The sequence below is a fragment of the Pleurodeles waltl genome, chromosome 1_1 (genome assembly GCF_031143425.1).
Source record: "Pleurodeles waltl isolate 20211129_DDA chromosome 1_1, aPleWal1.hap1.20221129, whole genome shotgun sequence".
Classification (NCBI taxonomy): Eukaryota; Metazoa; Chordata; class Amphibia; order Caudata; family Salamandridae; genus Pleurodeles; species Pleurodeles waltl.
In genome coordinates this window covers 760,878,168-760,904,478 of record NC_090436.1, presented here as the reverse complement: position 1 = coordinate 760,904,478, position 26,311 = coordinate 760,878,168, and the positions used below count along the sequence as shown (strand labels likewise).

The 26,311-nt window shown below is 43.6% G+C and overlaps 1 protein-coding gene across 3 annotated transcripts in view; it reads right to left on the bottom strand.

Annotated features, from left to right (window-relative positions):
* CNTNAP4 (contactin associated protein family member 4) overlaps positions 1–26,311 on the bottom strand; it is a 2,124,586-nt gene that overhangs the window by 1,638,365 nt on the left and 459,910 nt on the right. The window lies entirely within an intron of this gene.

Here is a 26,311-nt window from a genome sequence, read left to right as displayed (position 1 = left end):
GCTTTGCCCTTACCACACAGCTGGTATTTTTTATGGTGGCCCTACCTGGCAGATGGGGTCACTGTAACATTACCATGCAATGCTTCGGCCATTATCACTGGGTAGCCTTTTCTACATCTATCATCACAACAGTCCTTTCCTGGCATGTGGGGTTTGCCAACTCAATCCTGCACATGGGGAAGTGACCCAGTCAGAGTAACAGCCATTTCCTCACATAGACAGTCTACTCAACAGGTCTCCCCAATGGACCTTGTTCCTTCCAAGTGCTCTCCCCTTTCTCACCAGGCACTAGGCAAGAGGTCTTGGATTCCCTGGGTGATGTCCCATCACCCAGCAGGAAGCCTAGCAGGCCTTGCCCCATTCCTGGTCACAGGTAAAAGTCTTGCAGAGCCTCCACTCCCCAAACAGCTCATCTGGCTGCTTGGCAGATAACACTTGGTGTGGTCTCAACCATTCCTATAGTCCATTTCCAGACACCAAATGTGATTTTGAGTCTGAGTCTTTGAGGTTTTATTTTCTCTCCTTCTCTTGAAAAGCAGTCTGTCACAGCAGGGATGTTTCCAAAGCTGATAGTCCCACAATGCATGCCATGGGAGTATCTAAAGTTCACACCTGGTTTTCAGCCACAGTGATATCTGCATCAAAAGGTTAGCCCAGGGCTCCCTGTCCTACCCTTTATGATTCTCTTATCCCCCTCATCTCCTTCCTGAGATGTGTCCAGGTCTCTATCTTGTGGCCTCTTATTAAATCAAAAAGCACTCTATGAAGTGTACACGAGAGACCTGGTCCACTCCTCCTCAGTGTGTGTCGCACTAAGTGTATAGAAATGCAGGAATAACACAAATCTGTTTAAGGGAATAACTCTACCTCCATTCCATGTTTCACCAAGCAGGCCTTAGTTTCCCAAAATAAAACCTAGGCCCCTCCATGTTTTGTACCATCCATAGACACACATACACTGAGTGCAAACTTACACCATACACGCACTGCACAGTCTTATATCTTCTGTGTGCTGACCACTTACAGGCACACACAGGCAAGTAGCCACTTACAGGCAAGTAGTTCCCAGCACTGTATCCTTTACGTAATGTACCACTCTGTGGCATACATACACAGCACATGTACGTTTTCTGTACATGCTGCACATTTTCATGTATTTTACTACTCATAGTTACACATACACCCAGCACATGCACTTATCCTGCATGCACTGCAAAGCACTACATTTTCAGGTACTGTACAACTCTCAGGCACATGCACCACCAGCACATGCATGCACCATGCACACACTGCTCAGTGCATGGTGAACTGAGCATTAACGCTGTATGGCACCCTTCTCAGGCACACATACAACTAGGGCAGATACACCACTTCTGTTCTTTGCAGATCTTTACATCAAGCTGATATTGCCAAGGTTGAGTTAAGCACACAGCAGCAGAGGCTTTAAAAAGCGAGTGAGCCTCTAGGCCTCACTTCAGTTACACAGGTTAATAAGGACCTCTTCTCTCCTACTAATCACTATACGGTATGCTGCGGTATGGTGCCACCACTATGCTCATGGTGCTTAACTCATGGCAAAGGTAGTAACTTTCTGACACTATTAGGGTAGTGCTTGGGGCACACCTCCAGGTCCAACAACACTGCAATGCTTGAGACAGGCCTATGTAATGGCGCACATGCATGATCTGTGTTTGCCTATGACAACAAAAATCAGCTTTACGGATAAAGACATCAGTACAATTGGGCACTAAAGGTAGAGGTGAATGCACATTACACGTGAAGAGGACGTTTCCAGCCAAACACTGTTACATAGGTATTTGAATGCAAGGTTTGAAAATTAAGCCCAAAAGACCCAATTCATGACAAGTTTGTAAATCTCCAAATAGGGAGGGTCATGCCTCAGCATTGCAGAGGTTGGCATATTGTTATGCTCAGGATGAGCTTAGGAATATTTTCATTTTGTGGCACTATTCCATGTCCCCAAGACCCTCAGCTGTAGGTATACTGCATTGTGGAAAATAGGTAGTGCAAAAGTGTGATACTTGGGAACTGTCACTAATATTTTTTTGGCTACAGATGAAAAATAGTGTTTCAAATGTAGGCAGTTATTGCCTCCTTAAAATGGAAGTATGGAGAAGACAGAATACATGTTTGTGAGAAGTGGCCCTAGTCACAATGCTAAATTTACACATATAGATTTAGTAGTGTGTAATTCTACTCCTGTCCAAATAGATATCTTTACACAGTTTTCTGTTCACCATTTCTGAGTGTAAAGTTACTATTGGGTGTAGATTTTCATGCTTCTTTTCCAAGAAGTGCATCCCAGGACAGGAGTTACGAGTGAAAAGCTATTACTCTAACCTTTTACAGGTAGACAGGGGTCTCTGCCACAGGGACAGAGATCTCCTTATGTTGAAGTACAGGAAGATGTATTAAAGTTTATTACACTTTAAAAAAATATATTGTTATAAAATATTAATGTAAAATAATTTAAAAGCATTTAGTTTAAATCTATAAATCTAGAATTCATAAATTAACATGTTACACCACATTAGCTTGAATTTGGATCAAACTAATGAGCTATTAAAATATATTTATTTATTTACTTAAAAATAATATCATATTTACATTATAGAATGTTGTAATTAATATGTATTAAAATGTATTACTAGCTATGTATAGAATTAATCTTCAACGATTTAAAAGTTTAATATAATTTTAATATGTTTATATATATATATATTTTTTTTTTTATACACACATACACCTATACACGCATACACACATATATGTATGTACATATATTTATAGAATTAAAATAACATAGAAATTCACCTTAAAAATCAAAGGTTACAGAGACGTTATAGTAGGTTCACATTTTAAATGCACAAAGCCATAAAAATTCAGCATCTATAGTTAGAGTTACTTAAAGTAACTATAACTCATGCCCTAAGGTAACTATAAGTTGCATCCCAACATGCAGAGTTTTTTCCTCAATAGTTTACCTGCAAACATTGCATTCATATTATCCAGGATGTTATCAAGGATGCCATGAGTGTTGCAATATGTGGGGTAATTAGCAGTGCACGGCGAGGGTGCAAGTTATGGTTCCCTAAGGGCACGAGTTATAGTTACTTGAAATAACTCTAACTATAACTTCTGAATTTCTCTGGTTCTGTACATTTAAAATTTGAGTCTAACTATAACCTTTGATTTTTTTTAAGTGAATTTCTACATTTTTTAAATTCTATTTCCTAACTATAATGTCCCTGCAGCCTTTGTTTTTGTTCAGTGACTTTGTTTGCCTTTTTTAACATAAAGTAATTGTAATTGCTATACATTAATCCATTCACTGCCGCAAGACCACCCCTGTAGTCACCCAACCCTGCACCATGCACAGGCTGTGGCCAGGCCCTATGGCTAACCCCCTACAACCAACCCAACATTGGGCCACTTCAAATCAGAAAAGTTCTGACAAATTGAACAAAAAATTTATCTGACAAGTACCATGAAATGAAGTCACCTTTTTGTGTGTACCTTAAATATTTGAAGTAGAAAATAATTTAAAGCTGAAAAATTACAGCTGACAAACCTGGACTGGAGCCCTCAAACATCTGTATGAAGGTCTGTTAACTTAACTGCTAAACTGCTTGTGACTCCTTACTAGGCAGTGTCAAGGCATCTCTATGACATTCAATCCATAGATGGTGATGGGAAAAAGAAGCAACTATTCAATACCTAGGAATTTTAACATTCAAAACATCAGTAGATAAATGGAGACACTGCCATGAGATGCCAGGAACTGAACCTTCAGCCTACTGAGTGACACTCAAAATCTTTACCAGTAGGCCAGAGGTGACTCTGCTCTGCATCAAAACATAACTTTAACATTCGTACACAACCTCTTGCTGGTGTGACGCTTTGAAATCATTGTATGAAGAGACCATTGTTATTGCAATGGTCCCTCCATTGAATGACTTCAAAGCGGCACATAAGCAAGATGATTTGTGCAAAACAGAATTGTGGGCTGAGCCTAAATGCCCCATGGTCCTAGCCGACTCCCAGCATCCTGAAGGAGCTCACATTGCACCCACAAGCAGAGAGCTGCTTTCAATAGCAGCTCCCTGCTAGCGTGCAAAATGTTTTCATCTCTTTCCCTGCACACATGTTTGCGTATAGGGAAAGAGATGAAAACTCCGCTTTCAGCTTCACAGCCACTTTGTGAAAGGGGAGTTATGTTTACCTTAGCTTGATCGGAGCTGTCCGCATGCCAAAAGCTTTCTAAAGTGAACAGAGAAAGGCTATTAACACCTAAGGCAAGAAAGGAGAGTCAGAACCACGCATAGTAGAGAGTCTGAATCAGTTAAACATGCAATGAAAAAGCACTGGTATCGGATTAGAATGGATCCCATTATTGGGAATCTAGTGAGACCTTTTCCACCTATCATGGCCAGAAAGAGCAGGTCCTTAAGAGACATTCTGGTACACAGCTAGCCTACTAAATCACAGGGCAGTTCAGGTTCATGGCTCAGGGAGCAGCAGGGTGTCACAGTGTCCTTTCCTCAGGATCTGCACATTGCTGAACAAAAGGCCCACCTTCCAGCGTCACCAACTCAGAAAGCTATTATAGCACAAAGTTATGATGATGCCAGTCAGGAGGAAGGGAATTAGGGTAGGGAACAGCAGGGAGAGTGATCTGAAAAGAAAAGGTTAGAACAAATATGCATTTACTCATTCATAGAAATATAACTCATCAATTGACTCTCGACTCAAATGCGTCTCCGATATCTGATGGAGACCCCTTTTGAAATGAGGGCAAAGCCCTTTCTTTGAATCATGGAACAAGAATAAACTACAACCTCAGAACCAAGAGATGGCAAGAGCCTTAGACTATGATCATCCTGGAACAAGAATAAACTACGACCGCAGAACCAAGAGATGGCAAAAGCTTTGGACTATGATTATACTCAGAATATCAATCCTGTAACATCTATGCATTCATACCATAAACCTTTGATCGTGATCTAGAAAATCTCAAAGAATTAAATATGCTTTTCACATATTATGGCTTCCAAAAAACAATGAAAACTATGATTTACTTGTCTCCAGAAATACTTTCACATTCACAACTATAAAGGCAGAAATGTTTTTACTCACTGAACTTTAATTATAACGCCAGAAAACGCTTTTACTTGTCTTGCCCGAAAGCGCTACACTCGTTATGCTAAGGGGGCACTTTACTTTACTCATGTGGCCTGAATCACTATGATTGTTGTACCAAGAGCCTTTTACTCCTATTGATTGAAGTGCTTTGAGTGCCATGCCAAAAGTGCTTTTCATCTGTGGACTGAAGCGCTTGAATTGCCGTGCCAAGAGCGCTTTACATCTGTGGACTGAAGCGCTTGAATTGCCGTGCCAAGAGTGCTTTACATCTGTGGACTGAAGCACTTGAATTGCCGTGCCAACAGCGATTTACACCTGTGGACTGAAGCGCCTGAACTGCTATGCCAAGAGCGCTTTACATCTGCGGACTGCAGCGCCTGAACTGTCGTAGCAAGAGCGTTTTACATCTGTAGACTGAAGCGCTTGAATTGCCATGCCAAGAGCACTTTACACCTGTGGACTGAAGCGCCTGAACTGCTGTGCCAAGAGCGCTTTACATCTGTGGACTGAAGCACCTGAATTGTCGTGCCAAGAACACTTTACACCTGTGGACTGAAGCGCTTGAATTATCATACCAAGAGCACTTTACACCTGTGGACTGAAGCACTTGAATTGCGTGCCTAGAGCGCTTTACATCTGTGGACTGAAACGCCTTTGATCATCGCGCCTAGGCCGCTGTAACCTGGAAACTGAAAACTATTTGCTCGTTGTGCTAAGGGCGCTTCACTTCTGGAAGTAATGACTTCCTCGAAAATGTAAGTCATCAAGGCCTTACCGCTACGAGTACGACCTTCTTGTTTTTGTATTCACCATGGAAACAAGGATACTTTGGTTGGATGTCACTCTGCCATGCAGGAACTCTTCTTCAGAGAATCCCCCACGAGGTGTGACTGCATCGAAGTCTTCAAAATAGTGAGCAACGTGCTTGGGTGTGGCCGGGCTTTATAGGCCTGCCACACCCCAAGATGGCTGCTGCCTCTAAAAACATGGGAATTGTAGTCCCTTTATGGAATAGCACTGATAAGTGCATCTTGTCCACCAATGTCCTGAACCTGTAGCTCTATGAGCTTTGCCTCAGGGCAGACGACGCTGATGGCCACCTTTGGAGCAAGAGGGGATTACAAGAGGTGCGCAGAAAGCGCCGCAGAGCCGCGCAGCAGAATTTCAGACGGGACCTGGACCACGCATGCGCTTCTTCCTGACACAGGGGTTCTATAAATGTGGGAGGTGCAAGGAACATGCCCAAAGTCATAACAAGAAAACCTTTACCAACAGAAAGGAAAGTGAAAATCAAAAAGTTCATAACATGTAGTATCAACCATGTCATCTATGTCATGGTTTCTCCTTGTGGATTGTAATATGTGGGAAGTTAAGAAAAGGCTTTTAGAGCACTTGGTGCTATATATAATAATGACCCTAACTATCTAATTGCACAACATTGGCATCTGGTGCATAATCAGACTACTGAAAGTATTTCATTTTTGGGAATTGACAGGGTCTTGATGGGTGCAAGAGGAGGTGACAAGGAACATAGCTTGAGGAAGATGGAATCAGAGTATATCATCCTGCTCAACAGTAAACATCTATCAGGATAAGGAGTCACACCTACATATTTATAAAGGACTTGATTAATGCAGAACCAATGAACCAGATTCATGAGCTTTGATGTCTACAAGTGTCACTGTATTTGCTGAGAATTCATGAGAACAGCTCTTTGTGCCATTCAGTCTTGGTGATTTGGATAAAAGTGTATCTTGTGATATTGTAGTGTTTCTTTCAAATATGAATATTTGTTTATTTGTCGGTGAAGATTATGCCCATACTGAATATTGATTTCACTGCCTGTGTTTTTTCTGGGGTGGAGCACTCTTTTATTGAAGGGTATTGGCCATCAACTACTGTTTTTGTTTTTGTTCTTTGTTGTATGTCTTGCAATACATGGCTATAGGCAGATAAGGATATTGTTATTTTCCAGCCACTTGGTGTGGAGGGATTTACTTCAGTAAACTAGCATGTAAAGTAATGGCTACACGTATAAACTACCATGATCTACCTGTCCGGGTATAATGAATTGTGAGCCTGGATAAATTTTGGCTATTTTCACACGCATAATGAACAATGGGAGCCAAAATAAATTTTATTATTTTGCACTTTCCATTCCCATTTGATGAATCTCCTTGAAACTTTCCAAAAAAGTCCTCTTTTGCCTGGAAAGTTTCAGTTTAATCCATCAAGTGGTGCTAAGAAAAAAAGTGGGTATCCGTAAATGCAAAATCCCCATGCATTTTCTAGAGACTTCTTGAAGAATCGATACAGCAAAAACTGTTGAACGGATTTCACCAACTTGGGCTGGAAGATAGATTCTGGTCTGTGGTTTTTGTGATTTGGTGTAAACCTGTTCAGCAGATTTTTAGAAATGAAAGTTTATAAATATTTGTATATATAGACGATTAGGTCCGCAAGAGTCGCTCAAGAGTCCTGAGTAAGCGTCAGTTTGAGAATAGACCATTCTTATGGGCCCAGGGAGGTTTTTTCCCTTGGGTCATCTTGCTCCTACAAGAGTCAGCTTCCCACAGGAGCCAGCACTCTGATTATCTGACAGCGATGGGAGAAAAATGTTGCTGGCAGCCATTACAGGACTCAGGGACTTAGGGGTTGATTTAAGAGTCCCTAGCGCTTCCTTGTGCCACATTAGCATCATTTTGTTTACGCTAATGTGGCCCAACGAGGCCAAAATCACCATGCCAGATTCACAAATCTGTGCAATGCACACATTGCTCCACTTTGTAACCCTTTGCGCTGCATTATGCCTGTGCCAGGCATAATGTATGCAAAATGGGCATTCCCCATTAGGGGGCCGAAAAAATGGTCAAGGAAATCTAAAAGATTTCTTTGAATCATTTATTTTGGCATGTTTAATGCCTGCTCAGATCTGACATTAAAAGGAGGCACACCTTTGTTTTGGCCCCCGGGGATCCCAACCCCCAGGGCTTAGTCTATTTATTAAAGGGAGTGGGGCATGTGGCCCCCCTCCCCAAGCTGTTCTCTGAGAATCCCATCACCAGTGGTCCAATTTAAATATTAAGGGCAGGGCAAAACACATTTCCCCTCCTCAAGCTGTATTCGCCCCCTGGTACCCGATCCCTGCAGCACCACGGGATGCCTGAACTTAAATAGGGCCTGGGGACCCCATTCCCCATGGCCTTCACTTTAATTAAATGTGAGGAAGCACTTGGTTCACTTTCTGTGTCCTGGGGAGCCCACCCCCAGGGACACAGTAAGAGTTCCCTTACCCCCACCAGAACAGCAGGGAATCATGTGTTTGTTCCAGCCTGGTGGGAGCTTAGTCGAATCTCCAACCAAAGGAGAGCAAACACACTCCCACTGGCTAGGAGCAGACTTGTGATCTGGTTCTCAGCCAAAACAGAACACCAGAATAGCTGTTCCCTCCAGGCAGGAACAATGCCAGCTTCTGCAACATACAGGGAGTCAGTTAGGGACTAAGGGTCCCTGGGGATTCCACTCATCCCCTAATGTGATGGTCAATGGGTACCCCAGGTGGGTATCTGGACACCCACCTATAATTGATTGGAGTCCCATGGGGAGGGGTCCTTGGGGCAAAAATAGATTGAGGAAGGGAGGCCACAAGGGTCTGGACTTAGGGGGTGGGGTCCCTGGGGTCTATCATGGTTCTGGGGAGGGGACCAGAACAGTCCCCCTTCCCTTTTATTTATATTTTGGATCCAGAGGGATGGGGCCTCCTGAGCCTAATTAGGCCATGTACCTTCCTCGCTTTATTAATTGCTTGGCTCCAGCGATTGGGTTCCCGTACACCACTCTCCCATTTCTTTAATTTACTTTGGTCCTGAGGGATGGGGTACTCTAAGGCTTTGGGATGGGGGCCATGGAGACCCTCTCCTTTAAACAAAAAAAGGCCTGAGGGCTGGATTTCCCAGACCTATGAAGGTTCAGGGAGGAGGGCCAAATGGCCACCTTCATCTTTTCTATTGGTTTGGCCCTTTGGGATGGGATCTCTAAGGCCTATCAGGGCTTGGGGAGGAGGCCACATATATTTTGCCTCTGGGGACTGGGTCTTCAGGGCTCCTAAAGGTTTGGGGAGTGGTTTACAGTTATTGGAACTGACGCCAGAGGTAGGGGTCCCCAGGGTTCAAAGATCAACCCTACAATGTGCACGTCAAAGGCTGTCTTTGGTCTGTGGTTGGTAGCTTGCTGGGGATTTGCCCATGAGGTATGGCAGCAAGTCAAGCCAAATAGTCAAACCCTCCACTATGCATAGCTGAAGGTTGTGTGCAGTATGGGGTTGGCTGCTTGTGGGTAGTTGGAAGCAAAGCCAGGCTGCAAGAGAGGCCTTGCAGCTAACACCACACCATTACCAATCAAAGGTGGTGCACGGCATGGGGTTGGAGGCCTCTAGGTGGTTGCCTGAGGGAAATTGGTCACAGGGCAACCCCATGTCACTGTGATAAAAGGCAGTGCACATCATGGGGTTGGCTTCCTCCAGGTGGGTTGGCACAGAGCCTGGCTGCAGGCCAAGCCCTGCTGCCAATTTCCTGCTTTGGACAGCAGAAGGCTGTGTGCAGCATGTTGTTTGCTCACTTTAGTGGGGTTGTCACAGAGCCTGGCTGGGGGCTAACCTCCTGCAGCGCACAACCAAAGGTCGTTCACGACAGGTGGTTGGTTTTACTTATGATAATAAAATATTACTTTACAGCAAGATAAAGAAATTTAGAAATGTAATGAATTAACCAAAGTTTGCAGTAACGTTATAGTTAGCGGTGATAACAAGTTCTGCTTGTGTTTACAAAAAAACCCTTAGAAGTTCACTAAAAAAACAAAGGTTAGAGTAACATTATAGTTAGGTGAATATGTCGGTGACAACATTAACATTTTTTTTTTTTTTGTGAGTGAGGGAACATGGTGGCCGGTTAGAGCCCAGTCAAAGCACCCACCTGTCGAGAGCTGCGTCTCGGTGGAAGTATGATGCCGCTAGAAGGCTAACTGCGCGGTAATGTCAGGGTAGTGTGGGCCTCCCCCCTTTCTTTACTATATTTGCGTATGCCGGAAAGTGTGGATTGTGTGGCGGACCCGGCCATTTTCACCTGGATCTCGGCAGCTGGGGAGCTTTGGAGTCACCCAGTGTCTCGCTGGAGACCTTGTGAGGGCAGCGGGGGCAGGATCAGCACAAGCTGGTACTCCCTCTTTGCACCAGAGTTATGCCCAGCGGCAGAGGAGGAGAACATTTGAAACAGCGGAGCAGGGTAGGTGAAGGAAGCAAGTCACTTTGTCAGTTGATGGAGTGCAGAGCCCAGGACTTAGGCAGTGAGCTGGTCAGTGGGACGGGCCTGTGTGGAGAGTCACTTGTTGAGGTCTCTACGCCCTTCTAGTGTGCAGGAGGGTGACAAAAATCGGCCAGCCGGCGTAGACCAAATGAAAGCAAGACTCCAAATGATTCTGCAATTCTTAAAAGATAGTCAAGCCTACATATTGATGCTTCAGGAGAATCATCTCCTGAGGCAGGAATGTAAAGACCTTTTTTCCAAGCTAGGATGTGTGGAATCTATAATTGCAACAGATCAATTGTGTTGTTCTAAAGGGGTAGCTTTGGATTTTAAAGCAAACTCAGGGGTATGCTTAGTTCAGTGCAAGATGGATGAGGGAGGGCGATGGATAATTGCGGGGATAAAGGATTATGATGATGTCTATATATTAGTTAGTTCTTATAGGTCAAATGTGGATGACATTACTCCATTGTCCAAACTGTTTGATAGCCTTCTCGAGTTTAAAGCCGCAATTATTCTAGGGGGGAACCTAAACATTTTATTGGATAATGCCTTAGATAGGTCTTTGAAGAGAATACAAATTAACTCTCCAAAAATGAGAACCTATCTAACAGACATAATGGACAATTTTGATTTATGTGATGTATTGCAGAAATGGAGACACTTTCCACAGTAAAAAGAACGGTAACTATTCTAGGCTAGATTACTTTCTTGTTGAAAGAAAAATGATGGAAAGAGTTGCCGACTTAGATCAGATGCCCACCCATTTATCGGATCACTCGGCCTTACTGTTAAAAATCCATCAGAAGGAGGGATGGGAGGAAAGGAGGTGGACAATTGATAGAAGGATGTTAGCACAGCCTCAGCTAGTTCACAAGATATCACAGGAGTCGCAGGAGTTTTTTTTTGTGCAATTTTGCAATATGGCGTCAGTCCCAATTTATGTGGTATGGGACACATATAAGGCGTGGTTATGGGGGACGATAACTAGTTTAGCGGCTCACTGGGTGAGGCATGAGAGGTCTCAATAAGTCAAATTGGAGGGGGAGATTGCGAGGGCAGAAGAGGTGTTAAAAGCAGGCACAGTTACTGAGGCCGGTAGGGGGCAGCACTTGAGCATTTAGAAGATTTTCAGGCAAGATTCCAAGCTATGCAGAAGGCAAAAGTGGTTCATAAGAGGGAAGCTAGTAGAGCGCGTAATATTATTCACAGTGAAAGTTGTGGAAAGTTGTTAGCTTGGAAGAGTAGATTGGAGCTGCGCCAGAATAACATCAAGAAGGTCATGAATGATAGTGTAGATGCAGTGGTCGAGGATAATTCTGGGATAATTGCTGCATTCAAATCCTTTTTGCAGGAGCTATATTAGGAAGATCTACAACCTGATTTTAGGGTTATAAATGCGTGCCTTAGACAGAGCATCTTCCGGGATTATCAAGCAAGGAAGCACAATGTTTGAGCCAAGCATTATCAGGCTCTGAGATTTTAGCTGCCGTTAAAAGAGCAAAGAAAGGGAAAGTGGCAGTTCCTGATGGGATGCCCTGGGAGCTTTATGTGGCAATGGAAAAAGTCATTATTCCAGTTTGGGTGCAGTTGTTTAATGCTATACTGTTGAAGGGTTTTTCTACCCTGAATTTCTGGAATGATGCAGTAATTTCATTATTGTTGAAATCTGGCAAGATGTTACGACTATGACGTCCCATCTCTAGGGGGCGCTGTGAAGGGACTGTCTATAGCCTGGGAATCACCTTGAACACTCATCTAGAGTTCATTTCTGACTCCCGTTTGTTTCCCTTTTTGCTATGGTATGCTTTTGTAGAATTACATTTGCTTACTGGGACTGCAAATCCCATAATGCACAGCGTGGTAGTCAGGAAAGCCTGGATTCCGCTACACATTGTTTTCTTTGGGAGAAGTCCAGTTGCTCCTTTTTACTGGATTCTCTCCTCCTAGACTTGCCAGTGTCTGAAACTACACACACCTGAGACCTCTCCTGTGCAGCCTAGTCATGTGATTCCTCCTGGGGTCTGCTGCAGCCTGGAACTGCTTATAAGCAGCCATTTCCTCAAGATCCTTGTCGTGCACTGGAGTTTGATTCCTTTGTGTTCCAGACCCTTTATTGGATGGTGTTCCAGTCTTGTTCTTGTTCTGTTTTGCTTAAACCTGCTTTCTTTTTCTCTTGTCTGTCCCTGCTTGTTCCAGCCAGAGTCTGCTCCCTGTCTCTTAGCCTTGTTCCTGTTTGTTTCTTCCAGAGCCTGCTCCCTGTTTTTCAGTCCTGTTCCTGTCTTGTTTCAGCCTGAACCTGCTCTCAGTTTCCCATTCTTGTTTCCTGCTTGTGCCAACTTCCTGTATTCCAGTCCTGTTCTTGCTTGTTACAGCCAGAGCCTGCTCTCTGTTTCCCATTCCTGTTTCTGCTTGTTCCAGCCAGAGCTTGTGCTCTGTTTCCAGTCCTATTCCTGCCTTTGCTTCAGCCTGAGCCTGTTCCCAGTTCCTGACCCTGTCTCCTAGTTTGTTCCTTCTGTTTCCATTTCCTCTTGGGTATTTGTGTCTGGTAAGGGTACTAACAGTCTTCACCTGTGTATAAGTGTTTTCCTTTGTACTGAGGTTGGCTCCTGGTTTCCTTGAGGCAATTCCAGCCCCCATCCTTTGTCTAGTGTTAAACGTATGCTTTAGTGCCTAACAGAGACAGTGTGCTATTGCTGTTTTTTCCAGGAATTGCCACTGTGTTTCCAGCTGGACCCACAAGGGCTTGTCTTGTGTATGTAAGTACAATCCTTGTTTGTGCTCTAAGGGTCCAGAGACATAATCACTTCTGCTGCCTCCTTTCTATGGGGTTTGCTGGGTGACTATCTGTAAGAGCAATCTGCACAGAGGCATTTACAGTCCCTGTTGCTGTGGGAACGTCTGAGCTCTACCCTTTGTACAACCTTAGTGGTAACCCCAGTGTGTTTGTCCATTAGTAATCCGTTTCCTGTTTGTTCACACTAAGGTTGCTCTGCTTTTACTTTCGTGTTTCCTGTGCCTGTCCATAGCTGTAATTTCCCGTGTATGCCTTTAACCGCTTTTCTGCCCCAGTACACTACCTATTTGGGATATTCTGTGACCTCAAAGGGTGCCCCATCCAGAGTCCTGATCTGATTCGCCTGAACCCTTGACAGTAAGAATCCCTTGGAATGTCAATCCTACAGACCGATATCTTTGCTTAATAGCGATTATAAGGTTTTTACCAGTATTTTAGCAGGGTGTCTGAATAAAGTGGCTGGACAACTGATACATCAGGATCAGCAGGGATTCTTGCTGTGCAGGAATATGAGAGACCTCAAAAATACCCTAGTAGGCTCCATTAATTTTGCCACAACTTTAGATATTCTAAGGCATTTGACCTTGTAAATTGGACATATCTAATGGCTGCCCTAGCCCACTTTGGAATAGGCGAGTCTCTAATTAATGTGCTGATATATAGTGCCCCATATGCGAAAATCTTGGTCAATGGTGTTATGTCATCGAAAGTGGAGAGAGGAAGAGGGACTAGGCAAGGGTGCCCCCTTTCCCCGATCCACATTGAACCCCTTGCAGAGAGTCTGAGGTCAAATGACTATATAAGACCTTTTATAGTCGGTGATTTTTTAGGAAAAGTTGTGCTGTAACCAGATGATTTTATGGTTTATACCTCTGATGTCACGTTGGTGATTCCAAATCTTATAAAAGAAGTAATGACTTTTCAAAATTGGCAGGTTTTGAAGTAAATGAAGGGAAAATGGAGATAATGACCTTGAACCAAAATTATGAAGACCTTAGAAAGGTTCTTGAGATTAGGTATTTGGGTATAAGAATAACCCACGATCTGGGAGAGTTAGCTTCCAAGACTCTAGATAATGTGGCTATGGAGGTTGGAGCTCTTTTGAGAAATTGGGGAAATCTGCCACTCACAATTTATGGTCATGTTAATTTGATTAAGATGTCCATTTTACTGAAGATCACTTTCTTATTTGACAACATTCCTTTACATTTTGATAAAAAAAGCTATCTTAAACTTAGAGGCGAAGATCACATCATTTATCTGGGCCAGCGAAGGTCTTCGTTTCCCCTGGAAGAAATTGAGGCAGAAGATGGGAGTGGGTGGCTTGGCCCTTCCTGATCTGCAGCTGTACTGTTGGTCATACCAACTAAAGAATAACAGGATTTTGTGGTTGTCCCCGGATGGCTCAATAATGGGATCTTTGTTCAGGGCAATGTTGACAGGCTATCCTGTAAATGACTTCTCGTACAAGTCTGGGGCCCTGATCTTTTTTTAAGAAAGTTAGGCTGAAATGTCTACAAGCAGCTGCACTTGTTGGTATGAAATAAGATATTTTCTTGGTATTGGTTATTATAGTAAATTAGTTCCTATCTGGGATTCACCAAGGACCCCGGAGTGTTTGCTTGACAGTTTGGCTCTGCCCTTTAAAAGCAGTGGAGTTATCAGATGGGGGCAGCTAATTGAGGATGGGATAGCTTTGAGCTGGGAGTATAGGAACCACAAGACGCAAGGGACTTTGTCCAGATTCAAGGTCTTCCAGGTTAATGGGTGGCCTAAAAGTCAGGGAGGTCTCGGCCTGGAACTAACTCAAATGGAGCAGGATTTACTGGCAATCCGTGACATGAAGAAAGAAGTCTCTCGATGGTACCAACTTATCAAGAGTTGAGACTGTATCACAGCCACTATATAGGAAATGGAGCGGATATGTACCGGAGGAGGAATTGGAAATATTATGGCAAGTATTGGACCCCTGAAAGGGTGGCAAAGATAAATAGAAGTAGCACAACTTCAGAGTGTAAGCAGTGTGGCAGCTCAGAAGCAGATGATGTTCGTATGTTTGCCTCATGCCCAAGAAGTCTGGGATTTTGGTCAGAGGTGGGTAAGGCAGTTTCTAACTGCCTTACCTTGGTATGAGTGACCCCTCGGTTAATAAAATTTGGGGTATTAACAATCCCTCCGTCCCACCTTCCTTAACCTTAAACTATATCAAAGAGGGTTGATGTTTTATCTAATATTACTTGCGAGAAGGGCAGTGTCTAGAAGTTAGGCTCATATTACCCCCCCTATTTGGAAGGAATGGAAAAGTTATGTTCTTTTCTTTAAAGAAGTAGATAAAAGAGAACTGAGGAGGCTTGGAGATCGGATATGGGATCTTTTAAAGATCTGAGCCGTTTAATGTTCAGTGTCCAATGGTTATTCGCCCTGACCTGGCTAGGTTAGGAGTTTGTTTCATCCCGGGACCTAGATGGTTTTTGGCTTCCTGTGCCCTCGAGGTTGGTGCACCTGAACAGAGTTTGATGGCGACAATTTATGAGGACACCTATAATAAAAAAAAAAAGAACATAACAAATTAAAAAATTTGTAGGAAAGTGGATTATTGGTAAGGACAGGTAAGTACCTACACTTAGCAACAGGCCACTAAGCCCCACTTAGTTCCAGTTAGGCCTCAAAAAATTAAACCCAGCTCAACCCTTGGTAGCTTGGCAACGAGCGACAAGGCTTAACTTAGGAGACAAGTGTGCAAAGCATTCATATATCACAAAGGAGTAAATAAGTAAAACACAAAAACATTCCAACACATAGAGTATATTTGTATCTTTAAAATGACACCAAAATGATTAAAATTGGATAAGGGTAACCGGAGATATGAATTATTTAAAAAATAGCTCATAGAAAACAAAAGCGCCAATTTGGTCATCTGGTCACACCAGGGCAAAGTCAAAGTTTGAGGCTGACCGCAATGGAGCCCTCCTCGGCTACAGCCAGTGGAAGGCCTTGGTCAAGAGTTTGCCTATGCACTTTTTCTTGTAGATTTTCTTCAGCTGCATGAAGTCACTAATCGATCCGAACTCCCTGGAGCCCTCTTCGGATACGTGTCGCAGGAGACCTCAGTGAAGAATTCTACCTTTGGACTTAGTTGATTTTTCAGGACAGGAATCTTCATCTGGGCCAAAGATGTATCTTGATCCAACGCCCTTAGAGCCCTCTTTGGATACGCTACGCTGGAAGTCCAAGTCAACTTTTTACATTCGTACTTTGCCACTTTTGTGAGCTTTTTCCTTTCGATGGGGGTCGGCCCTCCACAGCAAGCCAATTTCAATGCAAGGTCATCTGATCACCTTTCCTGGAGCCCCTGGTGAAATCCTGGAAGTCTGGGGCTCTGGATCCTTTCAGCTGGACAAACATGCAAGTCAGGCCAGGTCATGGTTGAGCTAAGCCAGTTTGACTCACCACAGCGGGTCGGTCCCTTTATGGAGCTTTTTGCCAAAAGTTCTCCAAACTTCTTCAAACATCCTGATCTTCTTCCAGAAGGTCTGTGAAGGTCCTTTAGGAGTCCACAGCTCACCCCAAAGTTCCAGAAGCTCTGAGTTGCTCCTTTAGGGTTACAACTCCAACTTCCAGAATGCACCTGGTTCAAATCCAAAAATGACCACTAGCCAGTGGTCAGCTGGTCAGTTCCTTCAGGTTTTGATGCAGGGGACTCTGGTTAGCTATTTGTCACCTGTAGCAAGCAGAGAGTCCCTTCTTGAACCAGTTAAAGACAGGCAAAGTCTTTTTAGTGGTGAAGCCCAAGAGTGCAGCTGGCGCTATCTTTCAGAGTGCAGTGTTCAGGTGCAGGTCATTGGTGCTACAGGTCAGTCCTTCTTCTTCTGATATTATTCCTTGTAGGGATCTGGGGAGTGGGTGCAGCTCTGCCAAATTTATCCTTGCCCCTGGGGTGAAAAGCAGGGGAGGGGTGAAACTTTCCAATCACAGGCAGGCCACTACCCTCTTGGATGACCACTTCCTAAAAGTGTGGCAAAAATCAATCCTAGGGAGCAACATTCCATAAAAACACAAAATGGCAGAAACATCATTTTGGAGGTTAGGTCTGGCTGAACCCACCCACTGGTGTGGCCAAAATCCTTAACACGCCCCTCCTCTGCCTCCTCCTAATCTAATCAGGAGGGCACCTGGTTGTCTGGGTTTGCAGGGAATGGGGGTGGTGCTGAGCTGTTCCAAATGCCCTTCCCTCCTTTGAAGACCAGTTTGGCTGCTCTCCCCCCATCCTGTTTTACCATCTGCTGAGGCAGATCTCCTCACCAGGCACTTCCTTTGCGTTTTGCGCAGGCCACTTCACACCTCATCAAGGCAGCCTAGCTAGGCTGCCAGAGCCTGGCCAATCAGAGATGGGCTCTACAGAGCTGAAACTGGTAACTTTTAGGAGAGTTCTTCAACTCTTTCTGGTGAACTTTATATTAAATTCAACAGTGGCAAGTTGTTGTATTTATTATAACTTTAAGTTTGACACCAAACTTGACAGGTCTAGCGCGTTAAGAGACCTTATTAATTAAAATAAATTCTTCCCATTTTATCCTATGGAGCCTATTCACTACAATGAGGGAAACATGAATTTGGTGTTTTTTCCTCACCAGGGCTTATAACCATGTTTTATAAGGTCCCTGTTTATAGTTATACTGCACTCATCCCTGGGGGCACATACGGGGGTGATTTATATGAAAAAATATGGTAGCTTACAGCTTTGGAAGTACTTTTAATTCCAAAGTCGAATTTGCATGTAACTTTAATTTAAAAGCAGCCAGTAAGGCAAGCCTACCTTTAAAATGACCCTGGCTACCTCAGCAGTGCACCTGTGGGAGCACTCCCTATGTTGGGGTTCTAAACCTACATGCCCTACCATATACTAGGTACTTATAAGTAGGTTGAAACTATCATTTATAATTAGCTTAATTTGCATACTCATTGTAATCAGAGCACAGGACCTGTGACTGGTTAGCAGTATTCAGGGCACCATCAGAGACAGGAAAACACCAGCAAAAAGTAAAAAATGGGGGCAAAATTTAGGCGTCCTCTGAAATAAGCCCAGTTTTCTTATAATTTTGAACTAAAAAAACACATAATTTCACCAGTTAAATTTAGTAGAGATAACTATAACTTGCGCCCCCACCATGCACTGCTTATAACCTTACATATTACATCACTCATGACATGTTCTATAACTTTTATAAAATCACTGATGACACCTGTGGTTCTCGTTTCAACAGAACTGAAATTGATATACTCTTGACATATTTATTTAACATACATAGAAGTCTCTAGCATATGCTTCAAAGTGTACCCAGGGCCTGTAAGTTAAATGTCAGTAGTGGCCTGCAGCATCTTTTGTGCCTTTCACTACATTGGCAGTGTAAAACATGGCTTCAGGCTTACCACTGCAACCTGTCTAAAGTAGCTTTTAAAATGGAATTTGACATATCAAAATAAACCCCTTAGGCAGGCTGTTCTATAGGAAAGCCTGGAATTCAATATTAAATGTAATAATGTTATATCTTGCTAGGAAACAGCTCAAAAAAGAGTTCTTGAATTCTTTGTAATTTTTATTCAAAGCCCAATTCACTTGTGAAGTCGGACATTAAATACATATTATAGAACATAAACTTTTAGAGAGTTACCTTTTTCCACCTAACGTCTTTGGAGACTGATTTGCATTAGCCTCCAGCTGCAGCCCTCTGATTGCTCAACCCTTAGAGAGGTATGAAAACTGCTCCAGGAGCAGAAGACATAGGCTTGAATGTGAAAAGATGTTTCTGCTCCTCTGTCAGTATGACCATTTGGGCATTGCTCAGGAGCTAAGTAAACTTCAAAGAGCCTTTCCTGTCACAAGCAAATGACAGATGTTACCTGCATGTGTCCCTTCTTTCTTCCACCAATCAGCCAAGTTTCAATTACAGAGGGTGGGAGCTGCCTTCAGAACTGGTTTGAAGTGACCACAGAAAAGAGATTGCTATTTTCCCTGCCCACACTTCTGGGTGTCACATGTGCTCTTCGGAAGGGGAGAAAGATTTGACCATTTTGGATTTAGGTAGAAAGGGACACTGTGGGATGTTTTGCTGTAAGACACTCAAGCCATACTGCAAAAAAGGGTAAGGTTACCTGTGGGAACTATTACCCTATCGTTTAGAGGGATGTAGGAGTCAGCCTTACGAACAGCTCATGTCAGACATCAATGTGACACCACAGGGCCTTCTTCAGAACATCACTAGACATGTGCAAGCTCAGAAGAGGACTGAACCTGCCGTCTGAGACCTGGGAGGAGCCCTGGAGGAGTTCCCTTACTTCCCTCTTGTACCTAGAATAAAGAATTAAACAATAGCCATAAGGCTGAGTTCCTGTTCAAGCTACTGGAGGAACAAGCTACAAGAGGCTTTTTCTGCCCCTGCCACTAGACCAGTAGACAAGTTCAAACTGGATGTCCCCTGAACTTCGCTGTTGGCTCCTGCTGGAGTGAGTCATGAGCCCAAGTCATGTTCCTAATGTCCTCGGATTCTGGGCTTTGTTAAAATGTACCTCTCCTAACATGCTGAAAAAACTGGGACTTGAAAATATTTTGGCTCCTATGATCTGTACAAGACTAGGACAAACCTGCCAAGCTTATCTGACAAAGGTATGTTGCTGCTGGGCTGAAGATTCGTTTTTTTTTCTCTCAGAGCATTTCTGCGGCAGCAAATACGATTCAACTGGACCTTTCAAAGAAGGTATCTTGCCTTGTGTTGCCCTCTTTGTGTACAGCCTGCAACTTTACTTCATTCTGCAGCACACATAGTAAGAGGGAGGAAAAAACCTCTCAGGATTGTTTTCCCTTCCTGTATAAAAACAATCCTGCAGACAATGCAGGCACCCTTGCACTATGGTGTGAGGGTGCCTGTGTTGGCGCCTGGCTGCCAAAAGAGCATCATGGCAGGGAGTAAGGACAGGAATGAGCGGTATTGGTTAAAGACAGCACATTCCTGTCCCATCCCTGTGACGCAGGGCAGCGCACAAGGTGACTTGCTGCACTTTGCAGCTCCACAATTTTCGTGAATCTGACCCTAAGTCCAAAGGTAAAACATCTGAATAGGTTGAACCTGGTTTCTATTGTGTTTTGAGAGGTTTTAATGTTTTGAATTTGCATAAATACTTTTTACATTGCCTATCAGTTAAGCCTATCTGCTCCATGTCATAGCTACCAGGGAGTTAATTGCAGGCTTATTTAGTGACTTCAGTAGTTCACTCTAACAGGAATTGTGTTTATTGCACAAGGTGGGTCATCACCCTTCCAACTAAGACCCCCAATTTCCTAAACACCCAGTTAACAGCTCATACACTAGCATCCAGGCTTCGATTTTCAAATCATTCTTCATTTTGATCAGTAGCTGGCCCCTGCATAAAGATGCCAAATCGATCTGATGCAGATGTGTCATCAGGCTTTCCAGACTATCACACACCTTCAATATGTTGGTGACTGCTGGAACCAACAGTCCTCATCACATTCCATTTCAGCTGAATCATGATGTGTGGGTGTGAGAAAGCCAAACAACTTTGTACTTCCATCATTGGTCCACCCACTCCCAGGAATGCAATATGCAGGAATTCTCTACCTTTTCTGATCGGCCAATTGTTCTTTCATAATAAAGGTACACTGCTGTGACAACGCCATCCTCACATAATTCTGTTATGTGTTAAATCGCCATTTGACCACTCTCATTATATATTCTGTTATCTCTTTACAACCTCTACATCACCACTGTTATTGCTTCATGTGTCCTGATTGAATAAATCCCAAAGTGTTAGGCAGGGTAACCAACTCCATTTAGTGTCTTGTGCATTACCATGGTGAACTACTATGGGCAAAAACAGCGAAGGACCCATATTCGGTCTCACCACAACATATGCAGCTAAGAGGCAGACCAGGTAGAATTTGGTTGCTGGCATGCATTCTCTGTGCCTCTACCTTCTTGGTCTGTTTTAGACCAAGATCTGTCACTTGCCTAGATCTTGCTAAGTACTTGCAGTAGTTAGTGGCTGTCTTGGGGGACAGTGCATTGTCAATCACCATACCCAGATCTGATCTACAATGTCCCACAACCTCAGAGGAAACATCATTATCTGGTATTTCCATATGGGGCCAGCTGCCTAATTTTTTCCCATTAAAAGTGAGAAACAGCATCTGCAACCGAGTTAAAGGATCCTGATATGTGCCACACCCTTATCTCAACATTTGGTTTTACCTCGTGCTTTACTAGCTCGGAGAGCAAGCAAAGCACTCATGGACAGCCCATGAACTGTGATTTTAGCTCCACATGGTTGTCTGACCACAGTATGATTTTCTTATTGTACTGGTACCTGTACTGCAATATGTATATAGGTCTTACTACCCATATGAGGGTGTTGAAGTGTTGGCCTACAAAAGTAGAAGGCTACACATTGCAAGGTGTGAGGCTGTAAGAATGAGGTCTTTGTTTTGATCCTGTTTGAGGACCACAAATGTGTGGTTACCGTGCTATGGGACTCAGCACTTAGCAGTGTGTTGGATGAATAAATGTGAGAGACAGGCATACAGGTTGTGGTTTTCAGTAGCAGCTTTGAACAGAACTGCAAGTCCCCTTGCGGTATTTGTTATGCTCTTAGTCCACTCAGCTGGTTACTGCACTGGGTTGTCTATTCTAAGAGATTTTGTTTAAAGTTAATGGTCCCAAGCAGGCATACGTTCAAGGGAGAAATGGAGAGATCTGCTGGGATGGACTTAGTTAATATCGTTCCACATCTAGTTGTCATTGTGAGATATAAAGAAGCTGTCATAGTATGTATCTAATTGGGATCTACAGTGGTGGACTAAATTAAAAGCACATTGGCCAGCACCATGTGACAGATGCTTTCAGTTATTACCTGCCTGTTGAGTTGGTCATGGGTGGTTTATTTGCTGTGGACTCGTACAGTAGTAGTGATGAATATGCCTCTTAGAAGTTTTGTCTTGTGTGAATGTAGGAGTTTCAGTAAAAGGGAAATTTCATGCACCCTGTATGATCTACAATTGACAGCTTAACCACCGAATGTTATGATATTGCTATTAGTTCAAGTTATATATTGTATTATATTTGTATTGTAATTGGCTTTCTATAGCGCTTTATGCCAAGCAGCAGGCTGCCCCAAATCCCAAAGTTTTTTGCACAACTTATCCTTCCACATGTGAAATGTCTTGACTATGAGAAAGAGCTCTCATAATGTGGTATTTTTTTTTAGGTCTGCGCTGCTATGTCTAGGGACACCTCACCATGTGCCATGCTGAGCCCAGTATTGCCCTAATACCATCACTGCCTGCTGCATCAGTAAATAGTTGCTCCTGTTTTGCAGATTCTCATACCCACTTACAAATGAGCATGCCATTAAAACCTGCCAAGATTCAGTGCCACATCAGCAAGTCCTGCTTGACCCTTGTCCTGGGCTTAATGTGGTGGTGTCTCTTGCTGATCTCAGCAGTGAGTCTGAACTAAGCATTTCATAACCCCCTACCCACTGGGATTGCCTGTCCTACAAAGATGAGCCTACTCAATATTTCATAAACTTCTTGCACCATTACATTAGATCTAATTCCCATCTGGTCCGTGGTGTTCTGCAGGTTCACCAGTTTCTATTGTTGCAGTCTGCATACACCTTGCTCTTAGTTAGGCTCTATCCCTAACAAGATCAGATTATTTGTAGGACCATCAATTTTGTCCTGGGCCAACAATACCACAATACCATAAGAGGCTTGGCCAATTCAATGAATGCTTCTAAAAGGTCTCTGCACTGCCTACTGGCTACTGCCTAGGTCGCTCATGAAAAGTAAATCATCCAGGTAGAAGGGTTTACTACCCAATGTGATGTCTGTGTACAACAAACTTCAGAAATGTGTAGAAAATGTCAAAGTACAAAGAGCCTCTCACAAACCCCACTGGAAGGCACCTTGTTATGTCAGACAAGACCCAAAACTGAAAAAAGAGTAGCTTGAAACTGTCAGTAACAGGCAAACACTGATTGATGGCCGATTACTTCAGCTGCCCCAACCTGCTGTCCTCGCCAAATCTGCCATATCATCAAAGGATGCATAATCCACTAAGTACTACTCCTGGTTTATCCAGTCATTCACAGAACTGCAGTCGGAGTAATGTATAGTATAAGTGCTGAATTAGTCCGTTGGAAATGGCCCTTTTTGCAGGTTCATCCCCAGTCTTTTTGCCTCCTGTCTCCTATTTTTTCTGACCTGTTGCTGTTGGCTTTTGAACTCTGAGCACTTTACCACTGCTAACCAGTGCTAAAGTGCATATGCTCTCTGTGTAAAATTGTATGTAATTGGTTTATCCAGGATTGGCATATTTGATTTACTAATAGGTCCCTAGTAAAGTGCACTAGAGGTGCCTGTAAATCAAATGCTACTAGTGGGCCTGCAGCACTGGCTGTGCCACACACATAAGAAGCTCTGTAATCATGTCTCAGACCTGCCATTGCAGTGTCTGTGTGTGCGGTTTTAACTGTAAATTCGAGTTGGCAAGTGTACCTACTTGCCAGACCTAAACCTTCCCTTTTCTTACATTACATGTCAGACACCCCTAAGGTAGGCCCTAGGTAGCCCCAAGGGCAGGGTGCAGCGTATGGTTAAGGTTGGACGTATAGTAATTTGTTTTATGTGTCCTGAGAGTGAAATATTGCTTAATTTGTTTTTCACTGTTCATAGGTTAACATGGGGGCTACCTTTAAATCTGATTAAAGTGTAGATACCCTTTGGGAGCGGATGGACATGTGGAGTCTGTCGTCTCTGAGCTCACAATTTAAAACTAAATTTTTTAGTAAAGTTGATTTTAAGATTGTGTGTTTGAAAATGGCACTTTTCGAAAGTGAGCATTTTCTTGCTTATACCATTTCTGTGACTCTGCCTGTTTGTGGATTCCCTATCTGGGTCAGTTTGACAGTTGGGCTGGTTGCACCTCACACTAGACAGTGACACAAAGGGAGCTGTGGTTTAGTCTGCATTTCCTGATGAGCCATCTGTGCTAGGAGGGAGGGGAGGAGTGGTCACTTACACCTGAAAGGGCTGTGCGTGTCCTCACCCAATGCAGTCTCCGACCCCCTGGTGAGTGTCTGGAGCCTGTCCTGTGCAAGGCAGGATTTCACATTCAAAAGAGACATTACTTTGAAGTAGGCCTACTTCAAAGGAGAAATTGGGTATAAGAAGGGCACCCAAAACCACAGACTTTAGAACACTTCTGGAAACAAGAGGAACCTCTGCCTGGTGAAGAGCTGAAGAGCTCAGGAAGAAGAGCTGCCCTGCCTGTGACTGTGCTTTGTGGAGTTATCCTGCAGTTGCTGCTTCTGCCAGAGTAAGAGGGCAAAGACTGGACTTTGTGTACCTTCCATCTTGTGAAGAAATCTCCAAGGGCTTGATTTAGAGATTGCCTCCTGTTGTTTGAAGTCTCAGGAACAGCAAAGACTTCTCTCTGGCAGCACCTGGAGTCTCTGGTGAGACTCCTGCTCTGACAAGTGGTGCCCTATCCAGTCCCTGGGCCCCTGAGAGGAAAGCTGGTGGAAATTCAAGGAAACGACTTCGGACGACTTCGGACCGCCGCTGCTGCTCAATCCGGTGACGCCACCTGCTCCCGACTCTGTGATCTTCGCTGAAACGCACTGACCTTCGCAGGCCCGACATCGCTGCAGCCCCACCGAAGTCTGCAACTCCGTGGAAGTCACTGCACCATGTCGTGACCGACGCCGCTCGAAGTACGCGGATTCAACGTTTTGCACAGACGCAGCGATCCCTGACTTCGCCCATCGGCTTGTTTTCACTCTTCACCAAAGGTACTGTACCTGGGGGTCTACGCGACTCAGTGTCCGGCACTGCTGGTATCGGATTGTTGGGAATTACTCCATCACGACGCCGTGTTAACACCTCATCAAAGCATTGTGTGTTTCTAAGCACTATTTTTGAGTTTAATCTTTAAAAATTCATAACTTGACTTGTGTATGTCAGAATTTTGTCATGTTGGTCTTGTTTTGTTTAGATAAATATTTCCTATTTTTCTAAGCCTGTGTTGTGTCATTTTGTAGTATTTTAATTAGGTTACTGTATGTGTTGGTACAAATACTTTACACCTACCACTCTGAAGTTAAGCCTACTGCTCTGCCAGGCTTCCAAGGGGGTAAGCAGGGGTTAGCTGGGGGTGATTCTCTTTTACCCTGACTAGAGTGATGGTCCTTGCTTGAACAGGGGGTAACCTGACTGTCAACCAAAGACCCTATTTGTAACATAGTCTAAAACTCCCTGGGTAATGCTTTAAAATGTAGGGATACAACAAAGTTAGAACTGAGGTCCCTCATAGGTTATTGAAACGTTATCCACACTGGTCCACCACAGTGACAGCTATTCCCATGTCTTCATCCCCATTTTCGACTATTTCTCCCATTTCTCCCATTCTCCCAATGCCAAGAGCGGGTCTGCTGCTCCTCTCTTATAGAGCATCACTGATTGTCTCCTTCAAAGGGGCACCGAAGCCACCCAATCAGGGCACGACCAATTTTTCAGCTGTTATGATCTTCCAAGGTCCATGTCTCCAGGGCGTGGGGTCCTTGATCGAATAGCACTGGCTGAGCGTTCGTCAACTCTAGTATGAGTAAAAATGACTAATGTTTAATGTTGTCACATTACTATTTTATTTGTGAATATTTAAACTGGAACAGTTTACAGGGACTGTGCACTCATGGTTGCATATCTGTACATACATTGAAGAATTCTAAATATATTATTTAGCATCTCAAATGGTTTGTGCCTCGAGAAAGTAATTGCAAGTGATCCAAACTGAAAGGAGAAGGTTAACTGTACAGGGAGTGCAGAATTATTAGGCAAATGAGTATTTTGACCACATCATCCTCTTTATGCATGTTGTCTTACTCCAAGCTGTATAGGCTCGAAAGCCTACTACCAATTAAGCATTTTAGGTGATGTGCATCTCTGTAATGAGAAGGGGTGTGGTCTAATGACATC